The 17,432-nt window shown below is 35.4% G+C and overlaps 1 long non-coding RNA gene across 1 annotated transcript; it reads right to left on the bottom strand.

The window, feature by feature from the left end:
* Positions 1 to 843: 843 nt before the first annotated feature.
* LOC128551265 (uncharacterized) lies at positions 844 to 2,911 on the bottom strand. The gene is made up of 3 exons (XR_008368750.1): positions 2,793 to 2,911; positions 2,077 to 2,242; positions 844 to 969 (listed from the first exon to the last, which is right to left on the bottom strand). It is a non-coding gene; the product is annotated as an uncharacterized LOC128551265 (long non-coding RNA).
* Between the last annotated feature and the right edge of the window lie 14,521 nt (positions 2,912 to 17,432).

Genomic DNA, 17,432 nt, shown 5'->3' with positions numbered 1-17,432 from the left:
ACTTAACTTACCCTGTATTTCAGAACAATAAAGTAATGGCGTTACAATAAAACATTTGGTAATTTTAATGAAGAACTAGTCAAATGGTGTTTTCCGTAAAGCATTGATTAATTTTCCAAGAATGAAAACTCGATTTATAGTTTGGTGTTCACGTAAAGTATCGATTACCTCTGTATAAAGGAATTTTCAACCTCACAGACCACTGCAATACCTTGTTGTTGAGAAGACGGAAAGGTTTTATTTATTAGCTATTTTAAACATACATAGCGTACCTTATGAACCAGATAATTTTATATAATGGTCAATATGTCCATCAAGTGTACTAAGGCTTCAGTGGCCGAGTGATTTAGGCCGCCATTTGCGTCACTTATCGATGTCTGCTGTGACATCATAGTCGGATTATGGAAGGTCAGTGGTTCTAAAAATGTCCTCGGCTGTGCTTGAAATAATGCGGGAGGAACACCTTGTGTTTTTATTCCCAGTTAAAGGTGGAAAGTCTTAATACCAAACCAACAAACAGTTTGAACAATGACATCGTACCACACTTAAACTATAAAAATGATAAGCACATAATTAGAATGTACCTTTTTGATATTTCATATCGCTGTTTGTCAATTTCATGAAATAGCCGAAGAAGCAGACCATTCATTTAATCCAATATCCACGTAAGAATTCCAGGGAAGGACAACAAAACTACATAATTTAATATTATGAAAATATCTTTTGGCATGTATTGTTACAAGTATATATAATGTTTTTTCACTTCTCTAATCCTGACTTCAAGCTATTTTTATTATTATTACTACATGTTCTTTTTGAAGTCAGTCGGATGCAAGTAGTCCTGTATAATGAAATTTTATTGCCAAAACTCTTATGACATCGCTGTACTTGAATGCGGATGAATATAAGCAGGATTTGCCCCGCCATATGTTGACGAAGGGCAAGCAGAAGCACTCGTTGAACGCTGCACTAAAATGATAATAAAGTATGCATTTAAAAATAAGCCTTGTTACCTCAACGGGGCCTTCTGTGGCCGAGTGGTTAAGGTCGCCGACTTAGAATCACTTGCCTCTCACCAATGTGGGTTCGAGCCTTACGCGGGGCGTTAAATTCTTCATGTGAGGAAACCATCCTGCTGGCTTGCGGAAGGTCGGTGGTTCTACCCAGGTGCCCTCTCTTGATGAAATAATGCACGGAGGGGCAATCTCGGGTCTTCCTCAACCATCAAAGCAGGAAAGTCGCCATATGAACTATACTTATGTCGGTGCGACGTTAAACCCAACAAAACAAACAAATATTACCTCAACACTGAACTTCTTATATTCAGAAAAAAAGTTAAGTTACCAATGTACTGTTGAATTAAATAGTTCCGCTGTCACGTCATTACGTAATTAAATATTAAACAGCCCGCCCGCTCAGCTCAATAAGGAGAGCGCAGATCTATGGATATCGGGGTTGTGAGTTCGATCCCCGGGCGGGACGTATGCTCTCCGTGACGATTTGATAAAAGAAATTGTGTCTTAAATCATTCGTCCTCCACCCCTGATTCATGTGGGGAAGTTGGTAGTTACTTGCGGAGACCAGGTTTGTACTGGTACATAATTCTGGAACACTGATTAGGTTAACTGCTCGCCGTGACATAACTGAAATACTGTTGAAAAATGGCGTTAAACCCAAAACAAACAGACAAATTAAATGTTAGAATTATTTAGCAGTGTACAAAACGAATGATACATAAAGTGTAAATATTTGTTGCATATAACTTCGAACAGTAACATAAGTCTTTTGTACATTTTTGTATATTTGTATTAAAGTACATCTCGTTTGTTGTACTGGACCTTACGTGCCTAAGTGTTAAAGTCAAAACATCCACCCTTGTCACTCACTTCTGTGGGTTCGATACCCGGTCATGACGATTGGTGAGAAAGCTATCAAACTGAATTGCATTCTGTCCGTGTTTGCAAAAACGTTTGAAGAGGCACCTGGGGCTTTCTTATACTTTTCAAGCATGATGTGAAATTGTGTCTTTGTGATTTAAGCGTTGTATCAGAAAAAAAGATTAAACTAGATAGTTACCATTATTTATTGCCCTTAGTTGTACGGTTTGTCTTCGGCGCAGAGCATTTGTCTGGAATAGCGGCTTACTGGGACATAGTTTATCTCTTATCAGGCAATACAAAATGAAGGCGGCAGGAATCAAAACAGCAGCACCGGCAATAATAAACAAAATTATGACCCAGAGCTGGTCAAAAGAAGAACTGACAATAATATATTACACAATATGCAAGTAAAAGATTGCAAAATTGTAACGTAAAATATAATTCTTATTTGAATCACCAGCGATAAATTTACTGAATAGCTGACCAATTAATAGTGGTGTTACTCAATCCAATTGCGTAACGAAGCCCTCCATAATAATTGAGTAAAAGGTGAACAATTCTGTTATCAATCGCTAGGTTTATATGGAAAGGTTCAAGAAAACATTTGCTGCTTACATAACTGAAATATTGCTGGTATAAATCAAGTGAATGAACATATTGTTTCGGTTTAACTTTAAGCCTGCTGACGGCAAGTGATTCGGCCCTTGCGACCAGTGCAGACCAAGATAAGCATGCCAGTCCATTTTAGAAATTTAGCAGGGAAAGGATTAACTGCAACCCTTTCTACAATAATGCTGATACTGAATATCGCATGTTGTATAACGCTCGACTTTATTATATATATCACTGTTTATTAAGAATCCGGATATTTACGAATAAGAAAATAAATTACATATCATGCCCTATGCTTACATTAAAGGTACAGCAGTATCTATCTAGTTTCTCACCACAGCAGCCATACTGACAGTCTAATGTTGTACCGTCTCCATCGAGACACAGTTCATTGCAACCGGCAAAATAAAAAACCTCAGAAATCGTTATACAAAATATATCAGATACTGATACTGTTTTTAGAAGAGCGAAAGTTACAATGAACACCTAAGGTAGTTGGAAAAATATATGTCGGAGAATATCAGAATTTTTCGTAGATTGAAGGTGCAGATCGAGTAATGTTTAGCGGTAACGGAGCTCTGTCGAAGCAATATTTCCTTACTGTGATAGATTCTTTTCTTGCATGCCTTATCTTCAGCTATAGAAAAAGAACAACGAATGCTTCTTTTAAGCAGTATTTATTACAGTTCATTCAAAATACAGCACGTGAGTCATCTGAGTTTAAGACGAGTTTTTCCAGCACAAACACGGGAAAGTCCTGTCCGGCATGCAAGAAAGGCTTATCTTATATGACAATTGTTGAATGACCATGTTATGTTTGCAAGTATATGCAAAGACATGTTGTAAGATTTATAAAGCTTCGTTGTACGACGATAGCGCAAATAACAGTTTTAAATGAAAAGAAGTAGATATAATATTTTTAGAGATTATAAGAATCTTTCATTGTTCGGGTAAGATGGGAATATGGCACGAGGGTAACGTTTAGTAACAGGCCAATATTCCATCTTTACATCTCCATGATTGATTTTTCTGCATGCCTTATCTTCAGTTGTAAAGATATAAAGACAAAGCACTGAAAGCACAGAAAGGTATAAACCTTTCGAAAATCTGAAGAAAAACATGTTGTTCTGGTAAGAAATTAGTTCAATAACACTAAACTTGCACAGGACGCCTTTAAATATTTGGACGTTCAACATGTCCCTGTGTCAAGTGTAATCGAATGACAGCCATTTACATAGCAAAAAAATTCAACCTTATTTTATTGAAGTGTAATGTAGGAAAACTTTCAAACACGTGATATATTGGTCTACCGTAATTTAAACTGCATCACAAATTACTTCCCCGACACATTACACAGACTTGTCTAGCGTAATTTAATTAAATATCATAAACAATACAACACTGAAAAAATATTTAGAATCAATTATACATGCTTAGACGAAAACAAATACGTTTCACCTACGGCACTAGTAAAAAATCTGCGGCCATTATTTAACGCACGTGTCCTGCCGAATGCATGTAGACTAGCCTTTTAAACTGCTTTTAAATGAAATTATACCTTAATAAAATAAATTTTAATTTAACACAACCAATAAATGCTGTTACACCCATCGATTATAATCACATGCACACTACATAGGCAATACCTTAGTAACGGGCCGCATTTTTATAAAATCCGACCATGAGAATATTTTTCATCTAAAATCATTCTTTATGATAAAGAAACTATGACAGTTTCGTGTTGTGTTGCAAAAGTGAATGTAAATTTCACTTTCAAAGTGTGGACAGGTCTTCGCTAATTTCAATAAGAAAGTGTGTTCAATGGATGTGTAAAAAAGGTTTCTTTGTCCGTTGTTGGTATTTACCTATCACTTTTTAGTCAATTCCACCGTGAAATTTATAACTTCGATAAAACGTCGGACGGTTACCCACCCTTGCTTCTACCTTGAACTTGACCCTTCCTTTCCCTTTCTCTACATCTTTCATCTTTCACTCTTTCCTATTTAACTAACATTATATATGCGATACCTGATATCATTGCAACTATTATCATTGTACGTATGCTGCTCATGCTGCTAAGCTATTCATCCAAGTTTTTATTTATTCCTTATAATCAACCTTTACTTTACATATTTATTATTTGTTTTACGTAGGTTTAAACCCACATAACTGAAATGTTTGAAACACCGTATTAAAGTGCAGCATTATACGATCTTCAGAAGCGAGGTATTAGTATAAGCTCCAAGCATGCTCCTCAATTCTGTGAGCAATAATTAACACCATTTGAAATTTTTTCTGTCATATTGTACAGCTATAACTTTGTAGTGTGTGTATTGTAACTCATTTGAAAAATAAATATTGTATAAACCAAACGTCGGTCTAAATGAAATGTCAAAATCGTAAAATACTGAAGTCCGACGTTTATTTATAGAACTAGTAAGAAGTGTGTATGTAACCTTCACTTCACGGGAGCTGCTATTTAAGGCATGAAGGTAGTTATTTGCCGGATATGCCACCATGGTCTATTCGAATTTAGTCCATATTAATAGATTTTTTTCGACTAGTAAAGGCTATTTTCATGTCAAATATCAGCTTTATTTATGCTTCATTGTAAGGAAGAATGTCTGCTGATGTTTAAAGCTACGTTATATATGCTTCAAAAAGTTAGTCGAAGCTGTTTGGTAAAGTGAAAGTAAAATTTGTATTTCCTGATGTCTACCTATTCCATATTAGCGTTTCCAAACCATGTTTATTCAACAATAACTACAAACTCATTGTGTACATAAATGCGCTTCCTTTGTTTCCAAACTGCGCTTATTCAAGAAAGATAAAACAAACAAAAGTGTCATTGTGGTCCTACTGCTCACCAGGGTATCAAACGCTATTCTTTAAGTAATCAGATCTCCAATAGTTCAACTCCAATATTATTTATGTTTGCTATGTGTCAAGTTTTTTTCTATACTTGTAAGTTGGAACATATTTCCAAGAATTGCTAAATTGTGGTGATAAATTAGTAAATCAAAAGAATTATCAAACGTAAATTAGAAGGATATGAAAATAATATCGTAAAAGCAGACGACTACAGGCAATGCACATCGTACAGTACCAGAATGCACTTACTGCAGGCACAACACCCAGAAAAGTTCAATTCCAAGAATTCAACACCTCAAAAGTTAAACTTCAAGATCATTCTCCAAGTAATCAGATCGCAAAGATTTTATATAAAGCGAGAATTATGATTTGTTCTAGCAGAATCGGCATATAAGTGAGAACTGTTCTAGAAAGGTTCAGAATTCAAAAGCTACACATGTGTACCATCTTGGATGTACCTCTGCGTGCCGGTCTTTGGATTACAGTATGTTATAGCGTTTCGAAAACTAAAGAACAAATCTACAGTTGGCAGCGGGCAACAACAAAAAATATACATTCTTGACCTAGTCAATACCTCTTTCTATGTTCACCAGTCTATTGTACATATAATGTTTGAGTGAATGTTTTCTTGACAAATCGTTATGTATTGAAAAATAAGGATACTTATTAAGAAGAGCCATTGTGTCGACTTCCACAAATCAAAAAACACAATTTTCAGATATATAGAATAATGTTTTGACAAATAAGGATCATGGGTCTATTCTCTTATTCTTAACTTAGTCTATAAGCAAGAAGACATACTTTTAAAAATATTTCTATGTAGCTAGGTTCAAACTATCGAGTAGAATAGAAAAATCTAATTATTTTTCAAAATTTAACACGATATCACAAAATACACCAACTTTCACAATTCTTGGAGCAAGGGTTTCTGCGAATTCAACTTCTTGTTTAGCCGACCCTAGAAATAAAATGTATTGATGCCACGACTTAATCGTGACACCAAAACATTGAAAATGTTGCAACACCACTTACTTAATTCATGGGCTGTTGTCTTTAAACTCCGCTACCTTGTTAAAAAGGTTTCTACAAACGACCGATCGACCCTGCTAAAACAACAGTAGAGGTCAGTGGGGTCCACCAAGCTAGAAACTAGACCTATCTACCCCAAGATCCTGCTGTTTCGACTTCCGCGCAGCTTTGAGATAAGAAAAAGAACTATACACATGAAAATCGTCGAGAGAAGACACAGATGTCCCCTTGCTATGCTTTGATTCAATTTTGCTAAAATGAAATCAAACAGTTTCATTAATCGAGCACATATGTAGGCCAACATCGAGAAACTTCACTTCATGCAAACACCCACATTTGATATTCTAAGATCAGATAAGATAAGATTTATTGAGTCGGAAAGACAATTACAAGTAACATAAGCTCTGATGAGCTTTTTAACCGACTATAAATTCTCGTTATGTACTGCTTTGATTCTATTTTGCTTAACAATCTATTTTAAAGACTCTGTAGCTTTTACTCTGTTTTATTAACGTTTCGGCCTTATGGCCTTTATCAAAATGACAACTTTCGTGTAAATTTTTCAATTCAACAACAATTAAAATACAAATCCGGAACTGACGAAATGTTGTTAAAAGTCATAGTCAAGTACCGCTAATATCTAGACATATTCAGGATTTACTAGGAATGTTAATTATTTATCTTGTAAGAAGTTTAATAGGTCTTTTTCACATTAAATATTGAGACAAATATGTAATTCCAGAAGTGCACATGCAGCAAGACCATTTGCTTAACCTTTAGCGTGTGGCTTTCCGTATTGCATTAGAATAATGTAGCAATTTCTATACTACAGTTATATTTACTTAAAGGTCCATTACTAAAACCCGAACGAGTATTATATGAAATGCAGAGTTTGTAGCTGAGACTTCCTATTTACTGAAAATATGGCCCACTGTATCGGATCTGACCAAATAGTCATGAATATGTTCAAGAATAACTAACAAATAAACAAAAAATGTTGCCTATGTCAAACCGAATGTATGTTTTCCGACTGCTTACGAACCCGTCGAGCATCTTCGGATTTTTTCGGAAGAATCCTCCGAAACGAGGCTATAATTTATAAATAGATACAAAATATATTATATGCCCAAACGATAACGTGATTTTTACAAACTTAGCACATGGGATTCAACATTTTTGTAACTCACAAAACCTTCATGAAAATCATTCTTATATTACAGGTAATAAACAGCTATACTACAAGTTTGCGGGAGGACAATTCAGGCCCTTCCCGAATAAAAGTGTTTTTACAACTTCGTCTGCATACTTTTTCAATTAATCTCTTTTCAGTATAGTTTTAAGAATATAAATGAATAACTGTCTTACACTGCCGAAACAAAATGTGATTGAAATTTACCTAAATACACTGATTTATGTACATATGGCTACATTAATTTAATAAGATTTTAGACATTAAACACATTGTCTTGGCCTAATATATGTCACTGTCAATTTTAAACATAAATTTTGTACATTTCATATTTTTCGTGCAAGTCGTGTATAATTACCATAATGGAAATACAGTTATTTTGTCGCGCGTCTTTAAACGGATATTCGTTTGAAACAATTTTAAAATCACGTGATCCCGAAGAATTTCCGACCGATTACGGAAAAACGATAAACATGAAAGTAGGACAAAATGACCCCCCATGTCCACACTGGTTATTCGGGTACCTACTCGTGTGAGCGATACCGCCCTCATGTGATTTATGATCATGTTGGTGAACAGGAAATTCACACATTTAACAGGTTATTATTCCGTATTTAACTGAAGATTTGAAATGTTTTAGTACCTTAACTATATCCATGTCAAATATCTATCTAATATAATCTGAATAACTGTGAAAACAAAAGTTGTCTCCGTAGGATGACACATGCCCCCGATGGCACTTTGAATGAATAGTTATGGCCGATGTTAGAGTTTAGGACCTTTGACCTATGGAGCTTTGTCTTGCGCGCGACACATCGTCTTACTGTGTCACACATTCATGCATAGTTATTTTAAAATCCATGCATGAATGACAAAGATATGGACCGGACATGCCCATCAATGCACTATCATGAAAAATGATCTTTAACGTCTAAGTGTGACCTTGACCTTTGAGCTACGGACCTGGGTCTTGCGTGTGACACGTCATCTTATTGTGGTACACATTCATGCCAAGTTATTTGAAAATCCATCCATCGATGACAAAGATATGGACCGGACACGCCCATCAATGCATTATCCTTTAACGTCTAAGTGTGACCTTGACCTTTGAGCTACGGACCTGGGTCTTGCGCACTGCACGTCGTTTTACTGTGGTACACATTCATGCCAAGTTATTTGAAAATCCATCCATCGATGACAAAGATATGGACCGGACACGCCCATCAATGCACTATCCTTTAACGTCTAAGTGTGACCTTGACCTTTGAGCTACGGACCTGGGTCTTGCGCACTGCACGTCGTCTTACTGTGGTACACATTCATGCCAAGTTATTTGAAAATCCATCCATCGATGACAAAGATATGGAACGGACACGAAAATTGCGGACAGACCGACAGACTGACAGACCGACAGACCGACAGACAGACAGACGGTTCAAAAACTATATGCCTCCCTTCGGGGGCATAAAAATACGTTTTTTGCTGCGAAAATGAAGATATTTTAAGGCGATGGTATATATTTTCACGATTGATGGTATTATTTCGGATTATATGAGGAAATTTTTGTTAGGAAAATGAAAAGCAGTCATTCTATGTGTTAGCCGTTACTTTCATTTCACAAAAACTGGAATCACAGTAAAATTAGATCGATTTTTACGAAGACAGTGTGTAGAAAAAAGATACCTCTGACGACGTACCATGGTACCATCCTCGTTGTTTCTGTCAATCGAGCGGATACCGTCCTCGTTTTTGAAATGAGCATTACTTTGAGGCAGACCCATTTTCTAATTTAGCGATAACATGCAATGACCAGCCAAGATAAAGATATAACTTTGGTCTTTTATGTCCTCCAGCTACTGGAAGCAGCCTATCCGGAGAAAAACTTCTCACCTCGCTTCAAATTCGCTATCAACTTAGTATCAAGATCCATCTACATAGACACATTCTTATGTGTATTTTCAATTGAATATTGCTTCCGTACATTTTGTCTTGTTATTTAACCTGTTACGGGATATAAAATGTTCATAGCAAAAACAAAATTAAATTTGTTCAGAAATTCTATGATTTTGTCAAATATTTTATTGCAATCGACCCATGTTTCTAAGCTTCGTTTTGAAACTTTTGAGGAATAAAGCCAGTAATTCGGTCGAAAATGTGCTTCTTCAAGGGGGCACCAGTCTTAAACGAAGACATCACTGCCGAGGTGCAACACTGCAAGGTATTGAAGGTGGTGCCTTTGCCCATGTTAGACGTTAGGCAGGGGTTCCAGGGTCGGGGGGCGGGTCAAGGAGACTCCTGGAAATTTTTGAAATACAGGCAGGAAATGGTGTCCTCTGGTGTATTTTAGGTTTAAATTTTGAAGTATTGGAGGGGTACGATACTTCCCTATTGATTGGGGGGTCAGCCCCCCCCCCTACCCCCTGGAAAATTTTGAAATACAGGTATGAGATGGTGGCCTCTGCTATATTTCTGGGTCTAAATTTTGAGAAATAATAATTCCTTTGCCAAAATAGTAGGGTGCATCTTTGATAAGTATGTCACTTCTCGGCCAACTGGGGAGGCACGGGCCCACTCGGCCGAGCCCTGGATCCGGGCCTAGTGCATGAAATGAGATGGTTTATATTTATAGGCCTACACTCCACACTGCAAGTTTTGCGGATCGAAACCGAAAGTAGGGGTTTATTGTGTGGACATGAGCATATTTTAGGTAAGCAGACCACAACTGACTGGCATTTTACTAGGAACTATTACACACCCTCTTTATTTTCATCGTTACTTTAAGTTATGATCGAACTTTCATGAAAAATAGGTGTTGGAAAAAGTGATGTTCTATTAACAGGCGCGTAGCTAGGGCATTCTTCATAGTACGCAGAGGTCTTGGTATCCTCCCCATGATATTTTTTTCATCTGAGAACCGCAAATGGTGCATTTTGGCGTGTATTTGAAGCTAAACATTGCACGAAAACCTTATTCGTTCTTAATCTTTTATATAAAATGTATTAATTTACTAGGTATGTGTGTAATATTGCACGTGCAATTTGTGGTTCATTGATCCATGGTATATGTGTGCAGTATTCAAAACAGATGGTTGGTGGTAACACACTTTCAAAACATCATTATGATTGGATAACAAGAGATGTGTGTATAAGTACATATTCGAGAGTTGTAAGTAATTTTGCCATAACTTCAAACTGAATACTAGTCAACAAAGACATGCTAAGTTTCATGATATTGTTACAAAAGTACCAAATAAGAAACTGATGCCTTGCATAGGGAAAATATTTCGGCGAATGTCATCGACGTCTGCATTATGTTAACTTCGTTAAAATGTATTATTATCTTTTCTTCAACTAAAACAGTATTCTGCAAAATGTTTCTTACTCCTTTTAAATTATTTTGCAGTTTGCAATCGTGATCTTGCGCTTAGCGCTTCATGCATCTCTATCTCTGGCGAGCTGTAAAGCGCGAGATAGCGATGGTGAAGCCATCGTGATTTCGTGCTGTGAACACTTTGCGTATTGTGAAGCGTGAAGTGCGCAATCACGATGGTGAAGCTAAGCATCACGGTGGTGAAGCGAAAGATTTCGAGAAAAAAACAACAACAAAAAACACAACAACTCCATTTCGTGCTTTGTCATTTTGATCTCGCGCTTTGGGTATCGCCTTCCCATGACAGAGAAGCGTGAAAGACGAAGCGCGAGATCACAACGGCGAAGTACGAAACTATGAAAATTTCAGGCTTTAATATTAGCATTGGGCAGATTTCGTACCAACAATATTGAATCATAAAACAAGTATTTAAACGTAGCGGGATTGTTGATATAATATTATCTAAACGACATGTAAAACCAAGTATTACACTGAAATCTAGTTTTGATGATTTTTAAAAATGTTGTTTAAGGTCTTTCGAAATATTATACATATAATTTAGTTAGGTAATACGCATTGAAAATATAAAATCACCAATTATATAGAAAGAGCATATTTATCTCACTGTGAATTGGTTGTCAAATACTGTAATATCATATGACTTGTACCGGTGTCAATAGCGTAAGATTTAACTAGGTGTAATGAATGGATTTCTATTGAATTTTATTTTCTATGGAATAATAGCTGATAATTTCATACACTTAAGTACAATTATAACATAATTCTATATATCAAAGGCTGAGCGTGAAGCTATTATATCTTATTTTTTTATTTATATACCGAATATACCGTTACAATAGTTTCGCGCTCAGCTCAAGATAAAGTAAATATTATGCGAGAGAAATTACGTCTGCAGTGTTATACAAAAAGTCATATTCAAAAGCTTTTAGCCTTGAAAATGTAATTATTTTCCGATTTCTCAACCAACATTTTATTAATTGTTAACACTGTATTATAATTTTGTTACAGAAATTTCCTCCTAGACAGCGTATGATTGTAATATTTCACATGGTCAGGATTATTACAAAATAAGCAATCAGATAGTAGGATCATGAGATAAATTGCAAAACTGTACCTAAATTGTTATAAAACTACAAAGACAATTGGTGAATTTCAATGCACGTTAAATCAACTAATCATATAAATCAGTTTGCTATATAAATAATGTCTATAAGAAACAAGTTCGCTTTATTTTTATTACAAACTCAGGTTATAACGAAAACGCACTTGCTTGTCCCGATGAGTTCGCTAAAACCGGAGTTTACTGTACTTCAAACACAATATAAAGTAAGCAATGATAGTGTATGAAGCCATCTCCGTTGCATGACACTAGCCAATTAATTATGTATAGTTGCCAGAATTTCACTACGCAGCTGCGTATTTGCGTAAAGGTAGCTAAGCGCTTGATTAAGACAGGTAAAGAGGACATGAAGTTTAGTAGGTTTGCAGGTTTGTCGAACAATTCAAGCATCGAGGAATTTGCTTATCATCAAAATGTTGAAAATCGTCTGTCGCTACTTTTGTATTGCAAATGGTGATTATGAATCTAAGGGGAGTAAGTTAAAGTATACACAAACCAATCTGCTCTTATATTGTGCCTTTGTATTGTGCCTTTGTAGATTACAAGAAAGCGTTTGATTCTGTCGATCGTATGTGTTTATGAAATGAATTGCTGCAGCATAACATTGATGACAAAGTCTTTGAGGCTAAATATACAATATATGATAAAGCCAAATCTTGTGTAAAGAGTAGCCAAGGTCTATCAAATTTCTTCATTATAGCTCAACTGGTGTACGACATGGTGAAAATTTATCACCAGTCTTATTTTCTGTTTTCTTGAATGATTTAGACTCACGTATGCCTATTTTTTTTTAAGACTAGTGGAATTATCAAACAATGTAAAGGACCTGCTAAATGATGATATTTCAGAAATGTTTTCAAGTTATTTTTGTTACTTTATGCAGACGATACGGTATTATTTGCAGAATCTGAAAATGATTTACAAACTGCATTAAATAGATGTTATAATTAGAAATAGAATATTGAACTACTAGTGTACAATTATTAATGGTAAACAAAAAAGTACTTTACAGGTTCATGTAGAGACTCCATCAGAAAATGTAAATTATTGTTCTTGGATTTCATATGTAAAAGAACTTTTAGAACAACTTGGATTTGCTAAATACTGGTTGAATCAATCAGTATTTTCACCAGTGTATTTTCGCAATATTGTACAACAGAGGTTGAAGGCCAGTTTATTCAATCTTGGAATGAAAAAAACCTTTGCAAATTTCCAGAAAATGTTTGTGTTACAGAATATTTATAACAACCTTTGAGTTGGAAAATTATTTTAAAGTTTTACCAACAAATCTCGCAATATCCACGTGTCATTTCCGATGTAGGAACAATTTGTTACAAGTTGAAAAAGGGATATTTTTGAATATTGAGCTCAATAACAGGATTTATTATCTGTGTAATAATACATCTTTATGAGATGAATTTCATTACATTATAGAATGGGCATGTTCTAATCTCTGGCCTGGCCTGGCCTGGCCTGGCCCGATGAGCCCAATTTTCGACTGGGCCGGGCCAGGCCAGGCCTGGCAAGGCCAGATTTTATTGTACATAGAGAAATGAATGCCATAAAATCTAAATATACAATTACAGTAGCAGGCAGTATTAACCTGTATTGTTTACTTGCTGCAGGTCAAACAAAATGAGAAACCAATCCTCTGGAGAATCATTAATTAGCCATCATTCATCTTATTTGAAATACAGATTTGCACTGAAGAAAATGGTGTAACTAAATGATAACTACCCATTTCTTCTGTGATTAAATTATTTAAAGTCAACTTTAACACTTGGTTTTAAAACTAATGGCTAATTTCATTGATAAGTTTACCTGCTGCAATATTACTGAATATTTGCATGCAGTGAATGCATCTCTTTGGGAATTGTAATTACAGGTTGTGTCCCTACTATCCTTAGCTGACCTCTTAATTGTTCAGTTGAACTTTTACTGTGTGTTTGGTTTAATTAAGCTGATGTTCAATTTATGGAAGAGTATTGAATATAATATTCATTGTGGGACCTCTAACTCATTGCCAGGGTGTTGGCATTTTAGATTGTTGATATTTTTCTTGCACACAAAATAATGGTGCATTGTGTTTATGTTATTTCTAAGTGGTATATTTAACGCTAAAAGATGCTCTTGAGCCTGTTTTACAAAACTGTAGGATTTTTTTCACATACTTAGATCAATATAAAAACAGTCTTACAAAAATATTCAGTATTTGTATAACCTAAACTCCAAAATTTATTTATCGCTTCCCTGCATCATACTATCCCAGATCCTAGAACGGAGACAGCATTATTCTATAAATTGAAAGTTGTTGTCCGTTAGTATTGACAGGTGCCACTAATTAATCTTCGCCAATATTTTCGGGCGTTTTCTTTATTTTACACCATATTTGTAACCTGAAAATATCTAAATTGACCAAAATAACATGCATAGTTTACCAATGGCACAGTGGCGTAGTGATAAGTTCTCCGACTTTCACGCATGTTACCGTGGGTTCGATTTCAATACAGATTGTTTTCATTAAATCAATATAATGTCATTTTATTGATACTGTTTTTATTCTTACAACATTTTATGGTAATAACTTGTATGTAGAAGAATGTCAAATACTTGTGTATTTCTTTCAATAAATGAACAATAAATCACGATAAGTGACAATTTTCCTGCATGCTAAGTTTACAGATGAAATTTAAAAAAAAATGATAATGAAAATGGTCCAACAGGTGTCTCGAACTCACAGTCCCGAGATTGGTAACCGAACGTTTTGTCAGCACAACTATATCTGCATGTACGACCTGGCGGTAAAGAAATGTTTATATTTTATTTAGTTTTCAATATTTGTATTTTTATTTATGTTTGGGCACCGAAAATTTATTTACGGAAGCATACGGAATATTCTTCAGTGGTAGTTCAATAATTTCGGACAATACTGAATAATCCTCAATACTATTATAGACAAAATAATAATAATTAGTTAGGTTATTCAATTGGGGGAAAACCAAGCCACCAGTCAAGAGTCAATTGAGGTGGAGATCCCCTGATAATAGTCATAACAATTAACCAGGCATCGCCTTTAAATTAGACTTAATAGTTATGTTAGCTACAGGCTTATTCCCAGGTGTATAATTTTACAGAGTGGGAATTCAAAATGTATTTATATAATGTCTGAAATATCCAAACTTATTCCTCAATTAATAAGTTCCAAAAGTCAGATTTTAAAGATGCTATAGAAATCCTTTTCACCTTTTACAAAATTGAAATCTATGGCCTGGCCTGGCCTGGCCCGGCCCATCGAAAAATGGGCTCATCGGACCAGGCCAGACCAGGCCACCAGGCCAGACCAGGCCAGAGATTAGAACATGCCTATAGAATGTCCATACTTAAATTTAGACAGAGTAAAATATATACCAAATGACTTTCAACAGTCAAATGTAATGTCATTTCAACGTTTATTTCATAGTAATGATAGTATTCTTCTTTTTAAGTAAGCATTGTTTGTACAGAAAATACTTCAATTTTTTGGGAGGAATAGGTTTTTGTCACTGGCAGTTATTTGCTGGCCAGTTAAAACACTGTTTTCAAACCTGGTTAATTCTAAATGTACACCGTCTTTTATCTTTTAGCTTACAAAATATTTGTATCAGATCTATTATGACCGTAAAACTACTGTTTTTATGTAGCCCTTTAAGTGTTTGTTTTGTTAAATTTGTTGTTATTATAATACTGATGCCCGTATGGGTCCAGTTATAAATAAAATCTTGAAATCTTGAATCTCGCAGATTTCCTCCCTTGACGTACATTAACGTTTACAACCGCTGTGAGGAGTGTGTGAACAAACATTAAAAAGAGATTGGATCTGATAACCAGACTTCCATATCTGCTTCTTTTTCTTCAGTTACAAACCTGGTTAATCCTAAATGTACACCGTCTTTTATCTTTTAGCTTACAAAATATTTGTATCAGATCTATTATGACCGTAAAACTACTGTTTTATTTTATGTAGGCCCTTTAAGTGTTTGTTTTGTTAAATTTGTTGTTGTTATAATACTGATGCCCGTATGGGTCCAGTTATAAATAAAATCTTGAAATCTTGAATCTCACAGATTTCCTCCCTTGACGTACATTTAACGTTTACAACCGCTGTGAGGAGTGTGTGAACAAACATTAAAAAAGAGATTGGATCTGATAACCAGACTTCCATATCTACTTCTTTTTCTTCAGTTAGTCACCTGTAAGACACTTATACAGTAGTGTATATTGTATGCACTTGTAAATAAGTCGCATAATTAGCACGAACTTAATGGATGGTGCACCTATAATTACAAGATACGATAAAAGGCAGATTTAGGTAGCAGTTGGTAGTTTCCAGCCACAGATTCGAATTGGCCAGGGTCAAAATCTGTCATTAGAGATAAAACCTTGAAGTGAAGGCAGTTTTGATGTTTGAAATATTTGTTGATGTGAGTTTGTGATTAACAAGTTTAAGAATGGTATGTTGCAGAAATTCTGGCAGATGCGAATGTAAGCTTGATGGCATCATTTTCATATAACTGCTTGAAATGCATATATGCCACTATCAGCATTGAGCGTCTCGAGAACTGTCAAATGTCATATAGGCCTCACACAGTTGAAAATAGTGAAAAAAGTAATCGGTTGACAGGTATTTTTGTCCAGCTCTGCAAGTAATACTTGAAACTGAGTACAGAATGCAAGTGGCCATTTGTCTCTATCCATTCCCCTAACATTTTAAGGCCAGTTGGAGATATGGCTAATTTGGGCTGAAATGTCATGTATTTTCGCGGGCTGAAATTATCTTTCAGGTGGCTTGTGGATTTAAAAATCTATGCTTTGTATGAAGTTTACTATGTATTTTATTTCTTCTTCAAGTAAGATGTAAACCGGTATCTTTTTATTTTCAGGTCTGCATCTCGTAAGATATCGGAAGCCGTCTGACTTGGCCACATCGCTCGGAAGTCCGAAGTACTAGAAAAAACCGCCATCTGCTACCTTATGAAGCCGCAGCCTCTCCCTATACGAATACATGCCCAGAGAGAGGGCCCGATTTCCCTTTCAGGAAGAAAAAGAAGGTCTTAACAAGCACTTTTGCACGGTGCGACGATAAGTTTGGTCGCTTTCATAATGAGACTGAAGGAGAAAAAGAAAAAACTCCAAGTAGGCAAGATGATAGAATGTGTAGAATAGAGGGTGGGTGTGAGGGAAGATTTGATATTGGTGAAATACTGCTAACTCACTTCTTTACATTTCTAAAGTTAACATTCTAATCAAATAGATCTACTAAAGGTTGGGTTTCACATTTCCAGTTCTTATTTTCAGATCCTCA

This window comes from Mercenaria mercenaria, chromosome 2 (assembly GCF_021730395.1).
Source record: "Mercenaria mercenaria strain notata chromosome 2, MADL_Memer_1, whole genome shotgun sequence".
In the NCBI taxonomy this organism is placed as follows: domain Eukaryota; kingdom Metazoa; phylum Mollusca; class Bivalvia; order Venerida; family Veneridae; genus Mercenaria; species Mercenaria mercenaria.
Note: the sequence above shows the minus strand (reverse complement) of the source record. Positions and strands in the feature narration are given on the sequence as shown.